Here is a 17,404-nt window from a genome sequence, read left to right on the forward strand (position 1 = left end):
GAGAGAGAGGGGGGGGGAGAGTAGAAGGGAATTTTCTTCATTATCATTACTCTATTTATATTGTTAATAGCATCTGTCATTGGATTTAAAATTAATTGTACATAATTGAATGAGATGGAATCATATTGACACGAATTTTTTTTTCATCACCAGTTTCACATTTCTACGACTATGAACCAACAGAAGAAGAAATGAATCTCGTCGAACAGGTCGAAAATGTCGACAAAATTGATGACCGGGAATGGATCTGCAATCAAGGCTTAAAATACATCGCGGGATATGTTGCCTATCGGTTTAGGGACAAGTATTCCTTTTTAGGGAATCCAACAAGAGATTTAGGATCGCTGGATAACTCGGAATATATAATGATGTTATCGAGAGGGGGTTTGATGTAACCCTCTGAAGAATTCATTAAAGTAGCAAACATTATGGACGATGTATTTGAAGAATTTCACGGGGCAAATCAACTAAAACCAAAAACAAAACATATTTTTCAAAAAGTGACAGATCTTGTAATGCAGAAAAATGACTCCGTTCCTCGTGATGCACTTTTGTGTTTGGTGCGCACGAGAACGTACATCAGGCTCAGGAAATGGAACATGCAAATTCGAGAAGAAAATAGGTTTAAGAAAACAGCTAAAAAAAGTAGAAAAGAAAAAAAAATTAAGAAAATGTGTAATAAAACTGTTAATTAGCAATGAATGTTTTTTCCATAGAACTTCGAATGACGTCCCTATCCACTTTCATTGTTTTCTAATTTTCATATATTTTTCCCATAAACAGGTGATTTAGAATAAAATATCAAGAGGGAATTCATCTTTTGTAGGGCCAATTTTCAGTTTTTTTTAAAGGTATTCTACATTTTTGGCATTGAATTTCGGAAAAATATTTATTTATCTTTCAATAATAACATTCAACATTTGTTATTATTAAAATTTTTTGAAAATTGGTTGTGGAGGGAACCGTTGAGTGAAAGCCCAAAAGAAACGCCGCCAGTTATAAAATTTCATCCTTTTTTTAACTACTTCATTGCTATAAATCACAATTTTCAATGAAACATCCTGATTCTAGTCATTGACATAGCCAAATAAATTCTGAAGAGATTTAAAAAAAAGGTAAATCGGTGAGTGATAATTGTTTTCTAATTAATTTCCTTCAATCAGCCTGATTTATTATCATTAATTGCAACTGGGTCAATAAAAAAAAAGAACAGTGGGGATTCAAACCCGAGTCAAAAATATACAAAGCAGAATACGTGCCGCTACACCACTGACCATTTCTGAAACTATCTTTTGTGACATGATTTATATTCATTAGTGATACTTGTTGACTAGCATAGTTTCGATTTTATTCAATTACGAACGCTTATTACTCGTCGATAGTCTTTTTTTCATAAGTTTGATTTATAATTTTTCCAAAATGACTTGTTTATCGGTAAAAAAATCTGTTTCCTCCAAAACTGATGCCATAGAAAAATATGGTTTCCTTATGGAAGCTCGTTTTCGTGATATTATTTCCATTCGTTATGAAAAATTAATAATTTTTCAGTAATTGTGACTGAGAGATTTTCCTATCCATTCCTATTTGTTTGAATGACCGCTAGTAATGGCCGACAACTGTGCGGCGTTCTCTATTGGCTGTGAAACTCATGATGCGCATTGCCTCACCTTATTTCCTTCCACCATGGTTGTATAGAAGAGGATAATTTAAATATGACAAATGTAGAAAAGATTTATCCAAAATTGTGCTTTAAAAACGTCAATGGCAAAAAGATAATAAAATCGGTTCAATGCAAAGGTTTCTATCTTAGTACAAAAACTGCTGATAACTGTTGTTCTTTGTTAGATGGTACAACGATTTCACTTACAAAAATTTATTTAAGAAGTGAACAGATTTACGTTATTGGTAAAAAGTATTCGAATGTTAAATCATTTTTTCACAGTCCATGCGACTCTTTAAATATTGGAATTAAACAAATTAATGAGTTACAATATGAGCTAATTACTGTTCCATTATCTGATATTAAATCAAAATGCGCAAAATTACCTTTATATGACGAAGAAGCTGTGGTATTGCCTTTACTGCACCAACAGGAAATATGTTTATGGCGAGTACTAATATTGGTAAAAGAATTTAGAATTAAAAACGATGATAAATTATTTACCAAACTTTGCTTTTTTACAGATTATTAATAATGGCAAAAGATTTCGCTGTCGTGACTTTTTCAAGCGATGGAAATGATGAAGAGGAAATCGTATCAGAGGTTCCATCTTTATGGCTTCGCTCTAATTTGACAGAATGCTGGTGGCCATCAGTAAAAAATATAAATACATTTATCGTAAAACAAGTTCCTCCTGTTATTAATGCTCCTAAGTGGTCATTTTATCCTATTCAATTTCATGGATATTATGGTAATTTAAATTTTACTTCAAAATTTATGTAGTTGTTTTTAAATATTTTTAAAAAATAATGTAACTTGTGTAAATTGCGGTTTTGTCCCAATCAAGATTCATTAGATCAAGCTAGACAGAAAGCAATGAACTATTCGTCAAGCGATGATAGTAATATAAATGAAATAAAGAAGAAGTCACGTACGTCATGCAGAAAACAGTTGCAAAAACCTATTGCTTCTGAGTCTGATACTGATTCTGATTTAGCATCAGTTATACCAAATCCGCCAAATCTTACAGATAAAAATGTCTCAGTTATACCAAATCAGTCAGCTCTTACAAATGAAGATGTCTCAGTTATACCAAACCAGCCAGATCTTACAAATAAAGATGTCTCAGTCAACAAACTCTCAAATGTTTTGAATTTTTCAACTGACAATGTGGATTTTGACATCCTTGAATGAACTTTAGTATCGAACAAAAGTAATAGTTTATTTTAGTTTATTTATTCTATTTACTTGTATTATCTCTATAATAAAGCATTTTTTATTAAAAATTATAGTTCTTATTAATGGTTATTGTGATTATTCTAATACCTCTTTTATGTTTCTAGGCATACAGGAATTACATAACTTAATGATAGAAATGTCCAAGAAAATGGAAGGTATGGTGTTTATTGTTTGCCTTATAATCTTATTATCTCACTGTTTACTCAATATTACTTATAATTTTTCAGAACATTTCCAAAAAGTATATGGGTGTTTCTACGTAAATAGCGTTTTTTCAGATTGCAAATCTCTCAATTTCAAACATACCTAAAAAAATTTTTTTTTTCCTGTTTTTGAGTGAATATAGAAGCAGAAACATACCCTGAAAGCCAGCGTACTACAACATCAAAAACCTGAAAGTAATGGCTTATTCATCAGTGATCTGGTAAAGTGCGGTAATGAGTCGACTTTGCATGTCTAGTAAAATATTGAATTACCTCAACAATGAGTGATTTTGAGAGGAAATGTCAAAAAAATTCCTAAAATTACTTATTCCCGAGATAAATTCACAATTAGCAAAAAAATTCAATTTGATAAATGCCGGTTTACCATTTTCGTATGGAATTAGCAGATTTTGATATTCTTACATAAATATTGACGTCAAGGAATTGGGAATCTGTTTTTTTTTTTAATCTTTTTTCTTGACTTTTTTCTTTCTTGAGATTTTGCTGATTTGGTTGCTATTTGTGGCTTCATTTTTGACACATTTTCTGGAGCGACTCCACATCGTGGAGTCGCTTTTTTAACCATCTGTAAATATAAAAATCATTTTATTTCAACGTTTTTTACCGTATTTGATTTTATTTCACCGTATTTTACCGTATTTGATTTTATTTCGCCGTATTTTACCGTATTTGATTTTATTTCGCCGTATTTTACCGTATTTGATTTTATTTCGCCGTATTTTACCGTGTTTGATTTTATTTCAACGTTTTTTACCGTGTTTGATTTTATTTCAACGTCAAACCCATGAATGGCCAGGTGAATGACATGCCAGTAGACTGACATTTCATGGTTGAATTAATCTCACTTTCTCCTGAATTGACGTAAACCAATTTCCATTAAAAATCAAGTTTAGCCTACCGAATATCATCAGAATTTTACCACTAGAAGGAAAAATTTACTGCGATATAATAAAAAAAGATGTGCCAGGCAAATGACGCGTAATTTTATGACATACCTTTTCTCAAGTGAAATACACGATTATGATTGTATCACGCTCAAAACAACCAACCACCAACAATGTAAACAACACACCTGATGTCCAATTCTTGAAATCTCCACACCAGACTCCCATTGAATCGATGCAACATGGCGGAACCGCGGTAAAATTCAAAATGTGCAATTTTACTCCATATGTCCGGACCAAGTTTGAAGCCGGTTTTTTCGGTTCCAAAGGGAGATTTATGTTTAATAATGATGTTAAAATCTTAGTTCTATATTATGATTGAATGAACATGGGGAATTTTCAATTGAGTTTGCAATTGGAGGGAGTAAGTGTAACTGGAATAGAGAATTTTCGACAATGGACAGGCCAGGTAACTGACATTTTTAGGAGTTTCTGCATGTTTCCATTGGATAAGCCACTCCCCAATTAACAGATTATTGTGCGATACTTCAAATACGATGCAGTAGTGAACTTTCACAACGCTTGCTTACCCTCCTCTCAATCATGAACATATAACAAGCTTGGACAGTAAAAAACGCTATTTACGTAGAAACACCCATATACGGCTCTAGCTACTGTTTCAGTACGAATACAAGATCTGGAGACTCGTTTAAAAGAAGTAGAAAAACAAATTAATCAACATAAGCCTGAAGCACCTGCTGATTTGGATATATTAAATATGCAACAATCTCTTCCGCTTAAAAGTATTGATGAAATCACAGCTTTTGAAAACCGTTTATCACAAAATGCAGATGAGTACAACAAATTTGTAAGTTTAATTAGGAATTTAGTTACTTAAATGTAATTTTTATCTAAATAAAATGATAGAAATTATATTAACGTTACGTTATATTTCTAAAGATGCTGTGTATATTTCGCATAGGCGGAAGATCCGCTAAGGAAAATTTAATTCGTATATATCGAACTATATTTTCCAATGAAGTTGCTAAACAATCGTCCTGGAAAGGATTACGTAATCATTTTCAAATCAGTAGCTTAAACTCTATTTTAATGGCAATACAAGGTAAAATATATATTTTTTTATATTTACAAAGTAAAATATATTTTTATATTTACAAAATATAAAATTTAATTTACATTTAATTTATTCAGCAACAATTTTGGCTCAACATCAATTCACAAACAAAGAGTTTGAAGATATCACAAAAGAATGGTTTCGCCAAGGTGGTCAAAGGCTTAACAGACAACAAAAAGATCCCGAAGAGATGAATCCGCAAGCCATTTAAATGCCTCAGAAGTTTTGAAGCTTATAATATAGTATTTTTTTATTATATTTTTTTCTTATATTACCCAACCTATGTAAGATTCTTGATTAACATGATAAACAAAATTATTTTTCTTTAATCAATATGTTTTCTGATATTGAATAATTTAAAATACTAAAGTTTTTAAAGATTTTTATGTTCTAAAATCATAGAATCTTCATTATTTCTTTTTATTACGATCTGAATTCTCAACGTTGTAACTTAAGTTAAGTAATTTCTTTTATGTAAGAGAATTAATATACATTTCTAATTCCTAATATATTTCTAATATTAATATATGGAAGTTAATTAGTTATAAAACTGTAATTTGTTTAGCAATTTATCAAAATAAAGAGTTCAAGAAACATACTTTCTATTGAATTTTATGTACATAAGTTCCATATCTTTGTATATAAACAAATTTTTTAAATACAAGTAACATGTATATTAACTATCTTAGTTGTTATCAGTAGAAAACGTAAACTACTAGTAATTTTATGCTGCAAAAATTAGTGTATATTCACTAAAAGTCAGTAAAAGTACATGGTCGTGTTATAATAATCAAAACAAGCTGCGGTACGATGAAGAGACAAACATCCCACGCTGTTTTGATAAGCACTCGCTGTTCTATATAGTAAGTACAACATCATTTTTAGATATTATTTAGGTAAAAATGTCAACAACATTATGCTATATATATATATTATATATATATATATATATATATATAATACGCGTAACAAAATAATATGATAAATACTTCAAATTTAGATGTAAAATTATCCAGCAAGTAACCATACCAAGTAATATGTCACTTACATGTTAGTTATAATTTCCTACTTAACCATGTAAATGCAATACATTGTTTTGCAGAAAATTGTAACTATAACATGTAAGTTGCATATTACTTGGTGTTTGCTGGATAATTTTACATCTAAATTTAAAGTATTTATCACATTATTCTGTTACGTATTATATACAGCATAATGTTGATGACATTTGTACATAAATGTTATCTGAAAATGACGTAGTGCTTACCAAAATAGCAAGTATCTGTTCTGTAAATTTCATGTAAATGTTTCGTAAATGTTACAGTGCAGCCGTAAGCGTCACATCGACAATCGGGGAGCCCGGAGGTGACAACCGGGCCAATAGCACGCCCTAACACCGCGGACTTGCCGATGACGGACCCGCGAGACCCACCGAGGGGCCAGAGCGGGTCAGCGCAGAAATCCAAACACGCGTCCGCCAAATCGTAAACCACGGGATTCGCGCGAAGATTAGTCAACTGTGACTCATCCGCGAGACCCACCGAGGGGTCAGAGCCGGTCAGCGCGGAAATCCGAACACGCGTCCGCGAAATCGTAAACCACGGGATTCGCGCGAAGAATAATCAACCGCGACCCACCGGAGAGGACCGGCGAAAGGTCAGGGCGAGTCGGCGTCAACGACAGACGAGCGGGGAAGCAAACCGCGAAATAAGCATCGGCCGCGGGAACGAACGACACATGACCGACGTCCCACACCTGGGACACCCGAAAATCGGGTCGGCGACAATGTCCGGCCACGCGGAGGCCAGATCGCGATATGGTAGACAATCTCGCGACCCGAGCATCTTCGCCGGGGAAAAGGCGCGGGACAGAGTCGGGAAGGTCACCCGAAGTGGTCACAGGGGGTCGACGTCAACGGCGGACGACACCGGGTAGACCCGGACATCTTCTTCGAGAAGTTGTCCCGGATGCACGTTCGGGGGCATTAGTTAGGACGCGCGCGGAGGTCGGCGTCGCGAAAAAACGATAAATAAAAAAGGTGGAAAACCACTACCCGGGCGAGGAGAAAGTGCGTCGTCCGGAGGGCGGGGCCAGTGGAAATTTCCAGCGGAAACATCGGGAACGTTCGCCGGGAGCAAAAACTTGTTATTGCGCTGCGGCGAATATTCCTAAGGAGAAAGCGGCCGCGAATGCGTAGTGGGGGAAGCCACGAAAGGTGGGGAGCCACTGCGAGCGAGGGGCCTCGGGGCAGTCTCTCGAGGATCGTCGGCACGGTAACTACTTTAATAGAAGCACCCGCGATCGCGCTAAGTCCCGCGAATATAAGCCGAGTGTTTAAATAATCGTCAGCCGTCATCCATAAACAATCGGGAACGCCCGCGAAACGCGTTAACTATCGTCGATATGAAAGACGACCGGTACTGCGATACCACAATTAGGACTTAAGTGTGCGTCTTAACGAAGCGTGCGACAGCCATCCTGTGTGAAGGATATTATGTGAAACAACACCTGTGTGGAACAACAGCATTGAATAAATTGTTCATCAAATTTACAAAATTTTCCTGGATTTTCTTGATTGAGTTACCTTCTACTTACCTGATCAAGCGGTGGTCATCCATCTGGGCGTGCGTTGATCCGGGTCGAAAATCTCTCATCGGTGATCCAACGGGGGGTGATGCGAGGGAGCCACCCGCGTCGGGAACCTAAAAAAGTGCAGCATTACGGAAGTTAACTTACCACGATACCTCTACTTACCTGAGTTCATCGGTGGTCAGCCATCTTGATCGTTAGTTGATCCCGGTCGGCGATTAGTATCCATGATCCAAGGGACGGCGGCGGAGATGAGTCATGCGTGGATAGAACCTGAAAAATTAGAGTAGGGGAGACCGGGGCTAGACCGCTACCGGGGTAAATCCGCTAAATCAAATATCTCGGAACCTGTATATTGTGCGAACTCGCTATTAACATTGTAAACGCTGCTTATGGTACCCATGTGACCAACGGAGTTTCGGCAGGTTACCTGCCGTGTTATGATTTTTACGAGGGCAAACGTGTTTTCGGAAGGTGAAAGTGAAATTTTCTGCGCGTGGAAATATTGTAATATCTGCAATAATATTTGCTCTCCAAATCTCGAGGTACGTGATTATAAAGAGTAATGCATGCTGAACACGAATCCAGTGTAGTTTTTTCATTATCGTTAATGTCTAATATTTCGTGGGCGATCAAACCTGAAACTTATGTTTGGGGCTTATCCGCTAGTAAGCACCCGGGGCTGGTCCGCTAGTCTCGTCACTGTGGCGCGCCGGGCGCACGACTTCAGCTCACGGCGATTTCAGGTTAGGTTTCCCTCGAGCGTGATTCTGTCTTCCCTTGCACGTGCGTCAGTTTGTGTAAGAGGGAAATGGTACGCACTTATCGTCGCAAAACGGGTGTTTTGGCCGACCGAAAAGATGGCGGACCGTTGTTTTCGAGATCGCTCGCGCTCACGGCACGTCGGCGAGGTACGGCGAGGCACGGCACGGCTCTGAGATCCCGCGATTTCCGCGCGAGAGTTGACATGCCGCGCGCGCGGTAGATCGTCCCGACTCCCGGCCGCGGTAAATTGTCGTTGTTGGTCATTAAGTCAGTAACAGTCGCGCGTGCAACCGCATCGTCCAGCGTTCGCCGCATCGTCTCGGCGTCATTGTCGCCGCCGTTGTAGTGGTGGTGGTGTCGGTGGTGGTCATCGTCGTCGTCGTCGTCGTCGTCGTCGTGGTGGTCGTGGCTGTTGTCGTCGTGGTGGTCGTGGCCGTCGTCGTCGTGGTGGTCGTGGTCGTCGTCGTCGTGGTGGTCGTGGCCGTCGTCGTCGTCGTCGTCGGCGCGTCGAGGAATCGGCGCGAGGACGCCGTCGAGTCGGTAAAATGGTCGCGCTCCACCGCGAGATTTTCTAACCCCCCTGTCGCTATTTATCGCTCCCCTGCGAGAAACGCGGCTTGGTTAGGTTGCTCGAGGGTCCGCGCTGATCCTATGGCACCGGAACGCCGTCACGCGTGTTCCCCGTGGTTGCCCGCGTTGACAATGTGACGTGCCGTTGGGGAGTTTACGATTTGGTTAACCTCTGTATTCACGTGCCTAAATTGTTTTATGGAATAGGTAAAACAATTATTTTTTAATAATGTTTCGCATAAAAATTTTAAATAAATTTTTATATTTTTCTCTTAAAAAACAATTATTAAAATGTATCCTATCATTTTTCAGGATTAGATGTACGTATATATATTGAAAATGCAGTGTAACGAATTAACCCCGGGGGGGTAGCGGTTCAACCCCGGCATTTTTGAGATTTCAATTTTTGCACCGTTGTCGTTTTTGCTCTATACCGGTTAAACAAAGCGACGTAGATAAAAATTTCCTTAATAAATTTTGTAGCTAAAGGTTCACTCTTTACAGTGGTATACCACATTTAACTTCAATTATTTATTTTGTTGTTAAAAATCGGCTCCGAAAAAAAACTAACGGTCTAGCCCCGGTCTCCCCTATTAATAAAGTTAGTTAATCACAGTGCTGGTACTTACCCGACGTGAGAGCGGTCATCCATCTCGGCCCAACGTTGATCCGGAGCGGTGATTGAGATCGGTGATCCACGAGGAGACGCGGAAGATCGGCCATCCGTGGCGGGAACCTGAAAAGAGAAAGAAATACTTAAATTAGGAATCCAAGGGAATATACTTACCTTCTCGGTGATATAGGAGAAACCGAGTGGCGACCGTGCGATAGGAATAATAGCCGCCGGAATCGGGCCCAACTCGTGCCGTTCGGTCACAACAGAACAGTATCTGTTATAATTACGTAATTTAATATCGTATTTGTTACGTATTATATATAGCATAATGTTGCTGACATTTTGACCTAAGCGTTACTTGAAAATTACATAATGGTTAGCAGAACAGTGAATATCTGTTCTGTAATTGTTACTTAAAATTTACAGAACAGTGTTTGCTGGGATAACTTACCGCCGATATGTTTTTATTCATGATAAAATAAACTCTTAGCACGAAAATAGTGTACACTTCTTCTCATACATATAAATCAGAAAGATCACTGTTTTCCGAAAGCTCAACCTTGTAACATATGCATGTGAACAAAATGATTCTTATTGGTTGACCCCCTCTCCGTTACTTTTCCGAGATTCCGTTTTCCGAATTTCTGACTGCCATGTGACAGCACCCTAAGAATAAAAAGGGTGGACATATGCAAGTCCCCCCCAAAAATGTGCCGAAATTGGAAAACTTGTATATTGTCCCAAAAAATAAAAATCCCAAAATTTAAGAAACGTGACAATGTGCCGAGAGGGCATAATCTCGAAATCTCAGAACTGAGACAATGTCCCGAAATGTCATAATCCCAAAATCTTAGAAATGAGACAATGTCTCGAAAATTCATAATCTTGAAATATAAGAAATATAAGAAATGCAACAATGTATCCGGAAAAATTATAGACCAAAGTGAACATATCGAGACAGCACCGTACCTCGAAATTCAAAAAACAGAGAGTAGACAAAGTATTTCAGAATTGTACACGCACACTCACATATATTTCCTTTACTTTTTCTTTTTATTGTTAGAATTGTAACGTATCGAAATGATATACAGCAATTGACTTGTGGAGTTTCAAAATGTTTGAAAAAAGTCGAGACAATTCTGATGAAATGCTTTGTCTACTCTCTGTCTTTTGAATTTCGAGGTACGGTTGTAACCGAACGGAGGAGTTGACCCCCCTTTGAATTTTACTTCGGTGTCACCGACACGGTCGCCACTCGATTTTGACCCCCAAAACGAGAAAGGCTAACTTCAAGTATTACGATTGTCCCCCTTTATTTATCGCCCCACTGATTCCTCTACCTTTTCTGTTTCAGGTCGCCTTGTTGCCGCTGGATCTTGGATCATCGCTGGACCACGCGTCTCGGACCCCTTCTGGACTGCAGCTGTGCACCGCTGGCTTTGTCGCTGGATCAACGCTGGACAGACTTCGGATCTCCCCGGACGGACTTAGGATCGACAACAGGTAAGTATCAGGATCAGGTAGGTATATGGTTTTCAGGTAAGGTAACCGCACTCGAATAAGGTAAGTACTCTGAATCTTTATGATAATAAAATATACTCTATTTTAATATCTGTTCAAGTTGTACAAAGTGTTCGACAATTGCTTGTGCTTTAACGCGTTTTCCGCGGGATGTATAACGCAGAGTCTAAGTTCTAAGTCAGTTTTATTTCTAAGATCGAATCGACTGTGTTACTTTCAAGCTCTAGCGCGGAATCATCCTCGAGCATTCGCCTCCGCTCGGTTTTATACTCTCGGACCCGAGTCCCCCACTCTGGTCTCTGGCACCGCCCACTCCCATCTGGGTCGCACATGTTCGCTCTCCGATGGTCGGGATGGCACGTCGCTTCCGCATTCCATCTCGCCAGATGTTCGCGCGGACAATAGGCCCATTGTGGCTATTGTTCCCCTATCGGGAATAACAATTTCTTTCGATCATTCTCGAACCATCACCTGCTCGTATACCCAGTGTTCCAGTTTTCAAATATTCAATCTCCTTTCGTTCCTGGGACACTGCGTTTACAATATTTCCCTATCACTAATGTCTCGCTTACATTTTGCTTACGCGCTCCGCACACCTGGGTCTCGCGCCCCTTGCAACCTACTTTTTACATGGTATCACAATTTCAGCCAGTCTAGGTCCGGCGTGCACATTGACCTTACGCATACCTTATTTTCATCGCTCGCAACCCGTTCGCGCCCTTCGTTCGCCTCTCCGGCCGTCCTTAGTCCGAAATCGCAAACCGCGCCTCCGTGGTATCGCGCTCTCGACTTCTGTGCGTTCGGTGCATCGCTCGCCGTTAGATCTTGCCTTCTTTTGGCCGCTCGAACGCGGTCGTATCGTTATTTTCGCGGTCAATGGTCTACCGAGCGTCATTCGCTCACCACGCTGCGTGGTGTCGGTTTTCCCTATTCCGCACTTAATAATTGGCCAACTGACAATGAATCTACTTAATTACTACCCCATTAAGGTTTTCTCAACGTCACCCCGCCGTGGATGTCGTTGGGTCGCTTGGTCGTTTGACCACCCTCGCGTATGCACAAAAAGCCCCCAGTTTGGGACCCCCGCCGAGCATCGCGCCGCGCCGGTCGCTTCGTTAGCCGTTTCTGTAGGTCGTCCAAGTTGATAATTACTTGCTCCGCCTTTGGTTCATGCGTTCGGCTTGCCACGCTATCCGTTCAAGCCGATTGGTCCCTATCGCTTCTGCCTGTTTTTTGTTATAGTGCCCGCTTGGTCCCCAGACCTCTCAGGGTTGCAAAACTCGGTTGGCCGGTGTATTTCGGTACTCTCCCGCGAAGTTCATCAGGGTTTCGACTTTGTCCCTGATTCACGCAGTTTTGCCCTTGCCACGCCGCTTGGTTCGACGATCTCGCCTCCTAGCCATCGGGTCGGTTGTTCGCTCGCTTCGCTGGTATACCCGCGACGCTTGTGACACTTTCGCGTCGTTACTTCGCCCGCCGGGCTCGTGGTTCGCCAGTTTCCCTTACCATGATACGTGGTAAGGGTATTTCGCCATTCGTACGGGCGCGACCTCGTTTGCCGACGGTAAGTCATTCGTTTGGTCGGTCTTACACCCCTCGCATCAAAAGTTTTCCGGTCGCGCGATTGGTTCGCTAGATCGGCTTACCATGTTCGATGGTAAGCGGTTCTTTGATGTCGCGCCTTTCGTCCGACCGTCGATGGTCGTATCGCGTTGTCGATGACTCCGAACCTCCGTTCGCGTCGCTTTATACCCGGTCCGTCCCTCGGTTCGGCCATTTCGTTTACCACGCCCCCTCATGTGAACGCGCCTTTAAACTTTCCCGAACCATCCCTGTTCACTGTGTGTACGGACCTTAAATTATGTTACGATTTGCTTGCTCCCGTGGTTCTCAATCGACCCGTTATTCTATTGGAAATCACGGAGCCTCATACGTTTTACGCGGCTATCTTGTCCGGTAATTCTGACGGAACTAAACCCTCTTGCGTATCCGGCACGCATTTACACTTTGTTCCACTTAATCTTTCGATCCTTTTGTTTCGGGACCAAAATTACATCCTATACTTAACTGGTATGATCGCAAATCATAAGTCACGCAATTCACAAAATGGTATATCTCATATATTTAGAAACGTTCATAGTGACATTTAAACAAATCAATTATCTGTGTAACCAAAACAAAAACTTATTCTATGAACGGTTCATAATTCTGATCACGTCCTCTTTGACGGCATTAACCATTCTTTGCCGCGCTTTTCTCTGCTCGGCATCCTCCTCGTCGAACGCATCCTCCGGCGGTAGGATGGCCTGGTCGTGCCCCTTCGCCTTCTTCCGCTTGAGAAGGGGACGCGGAAGTATCCGATCCTCCCGGATCTTCGGCCCCGGTGTCTTTGCTGGGGCAGTCGCCACAATTGCAGCCGTCGGCTGCACGGTGCTGTCTCGATATGTTTACTTTGGTCTATAATTTTTCCGGATACATTCCCGGGAAAAAAAGATTATATATAATTATTATATATTAATTACATATAAATATTGTTGCGCTGCGCTCAGCTATTTCTGAAGCACTCACGTTCGTGCCGCGCACTCCCGGATTCGCGAAAGAAAGAAGCACTCTGTGGCGGTCAGCTGTCCACCACGAGCGCGCGACGGTATGCGCGCGGCGCGAGCAGTATGACGGGAGGCGCGCGGCGCGGGCGGTAGCACGGTATCGATCGGTGAGAAGGCTCGGCGCGCGCCCGCTACGCGGCGCATTCGCCGGTACCCTTACTCGTAAGGAAGATTCGACACCGACCCCTATATAAAGGGCAGCTCAGCGGGGCTTCTCCAGCTTTCTTCGAGATCGCCAGTCAGGGTGTGCTCACTACCAGGGCCCCTGACATAACTCTCTTTTGATCAGGGCGTGCTCACTACCAGGGCCTCTGACATACGGAGCGTGCTCCTGGGGGCCTTCGTTTATACCTGCCTTGCAGGGCATTAACTCTCTTCGGTAAGAGTCGACAGACACCCTGCCGCGGAAAGGTTTTTGGGGTCTTAGTGACCCAGCCCATCGGGCAACACCGAGTCCGGTGGAGACCAAGGCGCTGCCTCTTCCAACTCCGACTCCGACTCCGATTCCTGGGACCAATACGAAGAGTCTCATCCTGATCTCCAAGGTGGAAACCTTGCCGTGGAAACTTATCCCGGTTACAATCCCGACTCCTGAGACCAAGACGAGGTGGAAGTTTATCCCGGTTACCATCCCGGTTACTGAGCCGGTTACCAAGACGAAGGTCCGTTCCCGAACTCCAAGGTGGAGACGTTCCTACCGTGGAAGCTACACCTTATCGACCTACCAACCCACGTGCCGCGTATCCGGCATCTACCTAATCAGAGCGATCCTGGGAATTCTGTGGCAACACAGACGGACCACGTCTTTAAAACTCCTCCACGACCTCGACTCCCTAGAGCACGATTGAGTCCCGTTCCTGATACTCCAAGGGGCAAGCCAGGGACTCCCGGACGGAATCTCTTTATTCCCCGAAAGAATCTCTCCATGAAGAAGAAATCATTAATTAAAGAACTATTTGGAGACGTATAATGAGAATATTACACTATACATTAATATCCTATACTGCCACACACGAACACCTATCCATACACATCGAAGAGATATTTTATATGTATATATAGAGCATGAATAAACCTAGCGAGATTTAACCTAACTGAAAGTATCGTTATTGTGGGAACCGACGCACCTTCACCTGATATCCTACCCCACACACTCTTTTAGGAAGAAGGATCTCGGGTTTATTCAGGTTCAGAACGTTAATACAAGAAGGATTGGGTGTCTCGGCACGGGCGCAACAATATATATGGTTATATATAATGCAATTATATATGAATTTTGTCTCTATATGATCATATCTAATTATATATAATCATATATAATCATATATGACCATATATAGTCAATATATATTAAAAAAGAACTGTTAACTTCAATAATAAAGCATTGATAAATTAAATGTATATTTTTTCAAAAGTTATAGAATCAAAAGTGAAATAATTTATCCCATATTATTAAACTTGGCGTTGCTTAGCGTGAGACACGGCAATTTTAAATACGAGAAACAAATCCTATCGGATGCCATCTATCGGATAATCCGAATTTAAAAGTGTAATATATATAATGCACATGTGTTGTGTTTATATATGGTTATATATAATTATATATAATCCATGTGGATAAATGCTTTTTATATATAATTTATATATAAATTATAAGAATTCATATATAATCATGTCAAATTGCATATAAAACATTATATATATTTTAATTGCCTGTATAATTATATATAGTCACATAAGATCATATATAATATCATATATAAGTACGGAAATTTTGCTTTTTATATATAACGCTACATGAAATTATATATAATCATATAGGGTTATATACACTTCCATATAAATCTTATATGTATCCATGAGTGCATATATGATCTATTGTTCATATCTAGTTATATTTGGAATTATATATGCCCATATATAATTTTATATAAAGTACCAAATTTCACATATAATCACATATAATCATATATATTTATATATAATTATATATAATTTTTTTTTCCCGGGTTGTTGGATTTTTTATATTTCTTATATTTCTTATATTTCTTATATTTCTTATATTTCTTATATTTCTTATATTTCTTATATTTCTTATATTTCTTATATTTCTTATATTTCTTATATTTCTTATATTTCTTATATTTCAAGATTATGAATTTTCGAGACATTGTCTCATTTCTAAGATTTTGGGATTATGACATTTCGGGACATTGTCTCAGTTCTAAGATTTCGAGATTAAGCCCTTTTGGTACATTGTCGTTGATTTCAATTTTTGTAATTTTGATTTTTTGGGACATTGCATGTCCACCATAAAAAGTGCCTCTTAATACCATTATTATGTATAAATATGTAAAATATTAAGATGTCTCTTAAGATAATAGATAAAATATTTTGTTGCCATATATGCTATAAAAAAGCTAGTAATACATTGACCAAAAAAAGTATTAAAATATAGTAGTAACAAAATTATTATTTTAATACTTACGATTATCGAAATGCTGGATTTTTCTTTTTCTTTGCAAATCGATGAAAGTTGATTGAACAGATTGAGCTTCGAGAGTGATAACGTTAGTATCAATATCATTGCAATTTAAAACACTGAAAAATTCGTCAAAATCATTGTCTATATGCTAAAAAAGATAAAACAAACATTAAATATATTTTGTAAGATAAAATTAGAAATATCTTAAAAGTATCAAAAGTTATTTTGGTGTACTGCTTGTGATGCAAGTGGTACATTTTCTTTATTACTGAGATCAGATTTCACAGAACTTGGTGCTTCATAGCCTTTAGGTTTGTTGGAAGTTGGATGTGACGTATTATTGTCTGACTCTGTTTCAGTGATAAATGTCAATTCTGAATCTACAGTAAATTTTTTTAGTTTGGATTTGCATTTCTTCAAAGAACCTTCATTAAACAAAAGAAACAAACGTAAATAAAAAAAATACCGACACTAAATATGCTTTAAAAATGATCTCCGTATACCTTTTTTGTACAAAACTTTTGCTAAATACTCTTTCCATGAGGAAGTATCAGGATCTTTTCGTTCATTTACTGCAGTTTGAAATTGTGCTTTTTTATATTTAGTAGGGAACCAGCAAAACATCTGACCTTCGGTTTCATGCAACCAATTTGTAGGTATAATTTCCATAGCCGTAGACTTTCCTTTTTTTCCATAGAAAATTCTATTACTGACTACATTTTGCTATATAATAAAAAATTTGTAAATAAATTAAATAATTTGACAAATAAAAAAGATGTATGTAAAATGGTGAAAATAAATAAAATAATTGGTAATACTTAAAGAGAGCTCCCTCCTCACCGATTTCGCTGAATTTAGGCTTAATCGACGCGTTTTTGCACAAACGAACGAATCTGGCAGAAAAAAGTCCCGCTCTGCCCCGCAAAGCGAGATATTAACTGTTAAAGTTGACGACTATCAGGTTATGAAACCTATCATACCGACGCTATGTAGCGACTGGTTTTACACTAATTACACTTGTTTCTTGTTTGAAACATACATTGTTTTTTTTACATATTTTTTGCTGGATTTTTTTTCATAATGTGTTTTTCGGCATCGAAATATGAGATT

General features: G+C 39.3%; 1 long non-coding RNA gene across 1 annotated transcript; it reads right to left on the reverse strand.

Annotated features, from left to right (window-relative positions):
- Nucleotides 1-13,301: 13,301 nt before the first annotated feature.
- Nucleotides 13,302-13,843, reverse strand: LOC139779054 (uncharacterized). The gene is made up of 2 exons (XR_011719790.1): nucleotides 13,772-13,843; nucleotides 13,302-13,660 (listed from the first exon to the last, which is right to left on the reverse strand). It is a non-coding gene; the product is annotated as an uncharacterized lncRNA (long non-coding RNA).
- Between the last annotated feature and the right edge of the window lie 3,561 nt (nucleotides 13,844-17,404).

The sequence above is a fragment of the Temnothorax nylanderi genome, unplaced genomic scaffold, assembly GCF_030848795.1.
Source record: "Temnothorax nylanderi isolate EJ_2023f unplaced genomic scaffold, tnyl_v1.0 TNYL_tig0206_pilon, whole genome shotgun sequence".
Taxonomy (NCBI): Eukaryota; Metazoa; Arthropoda; class Insecta; order Hymenoptera; family Formicidae; genus Temnothorax; species Temnothorax nylanderi.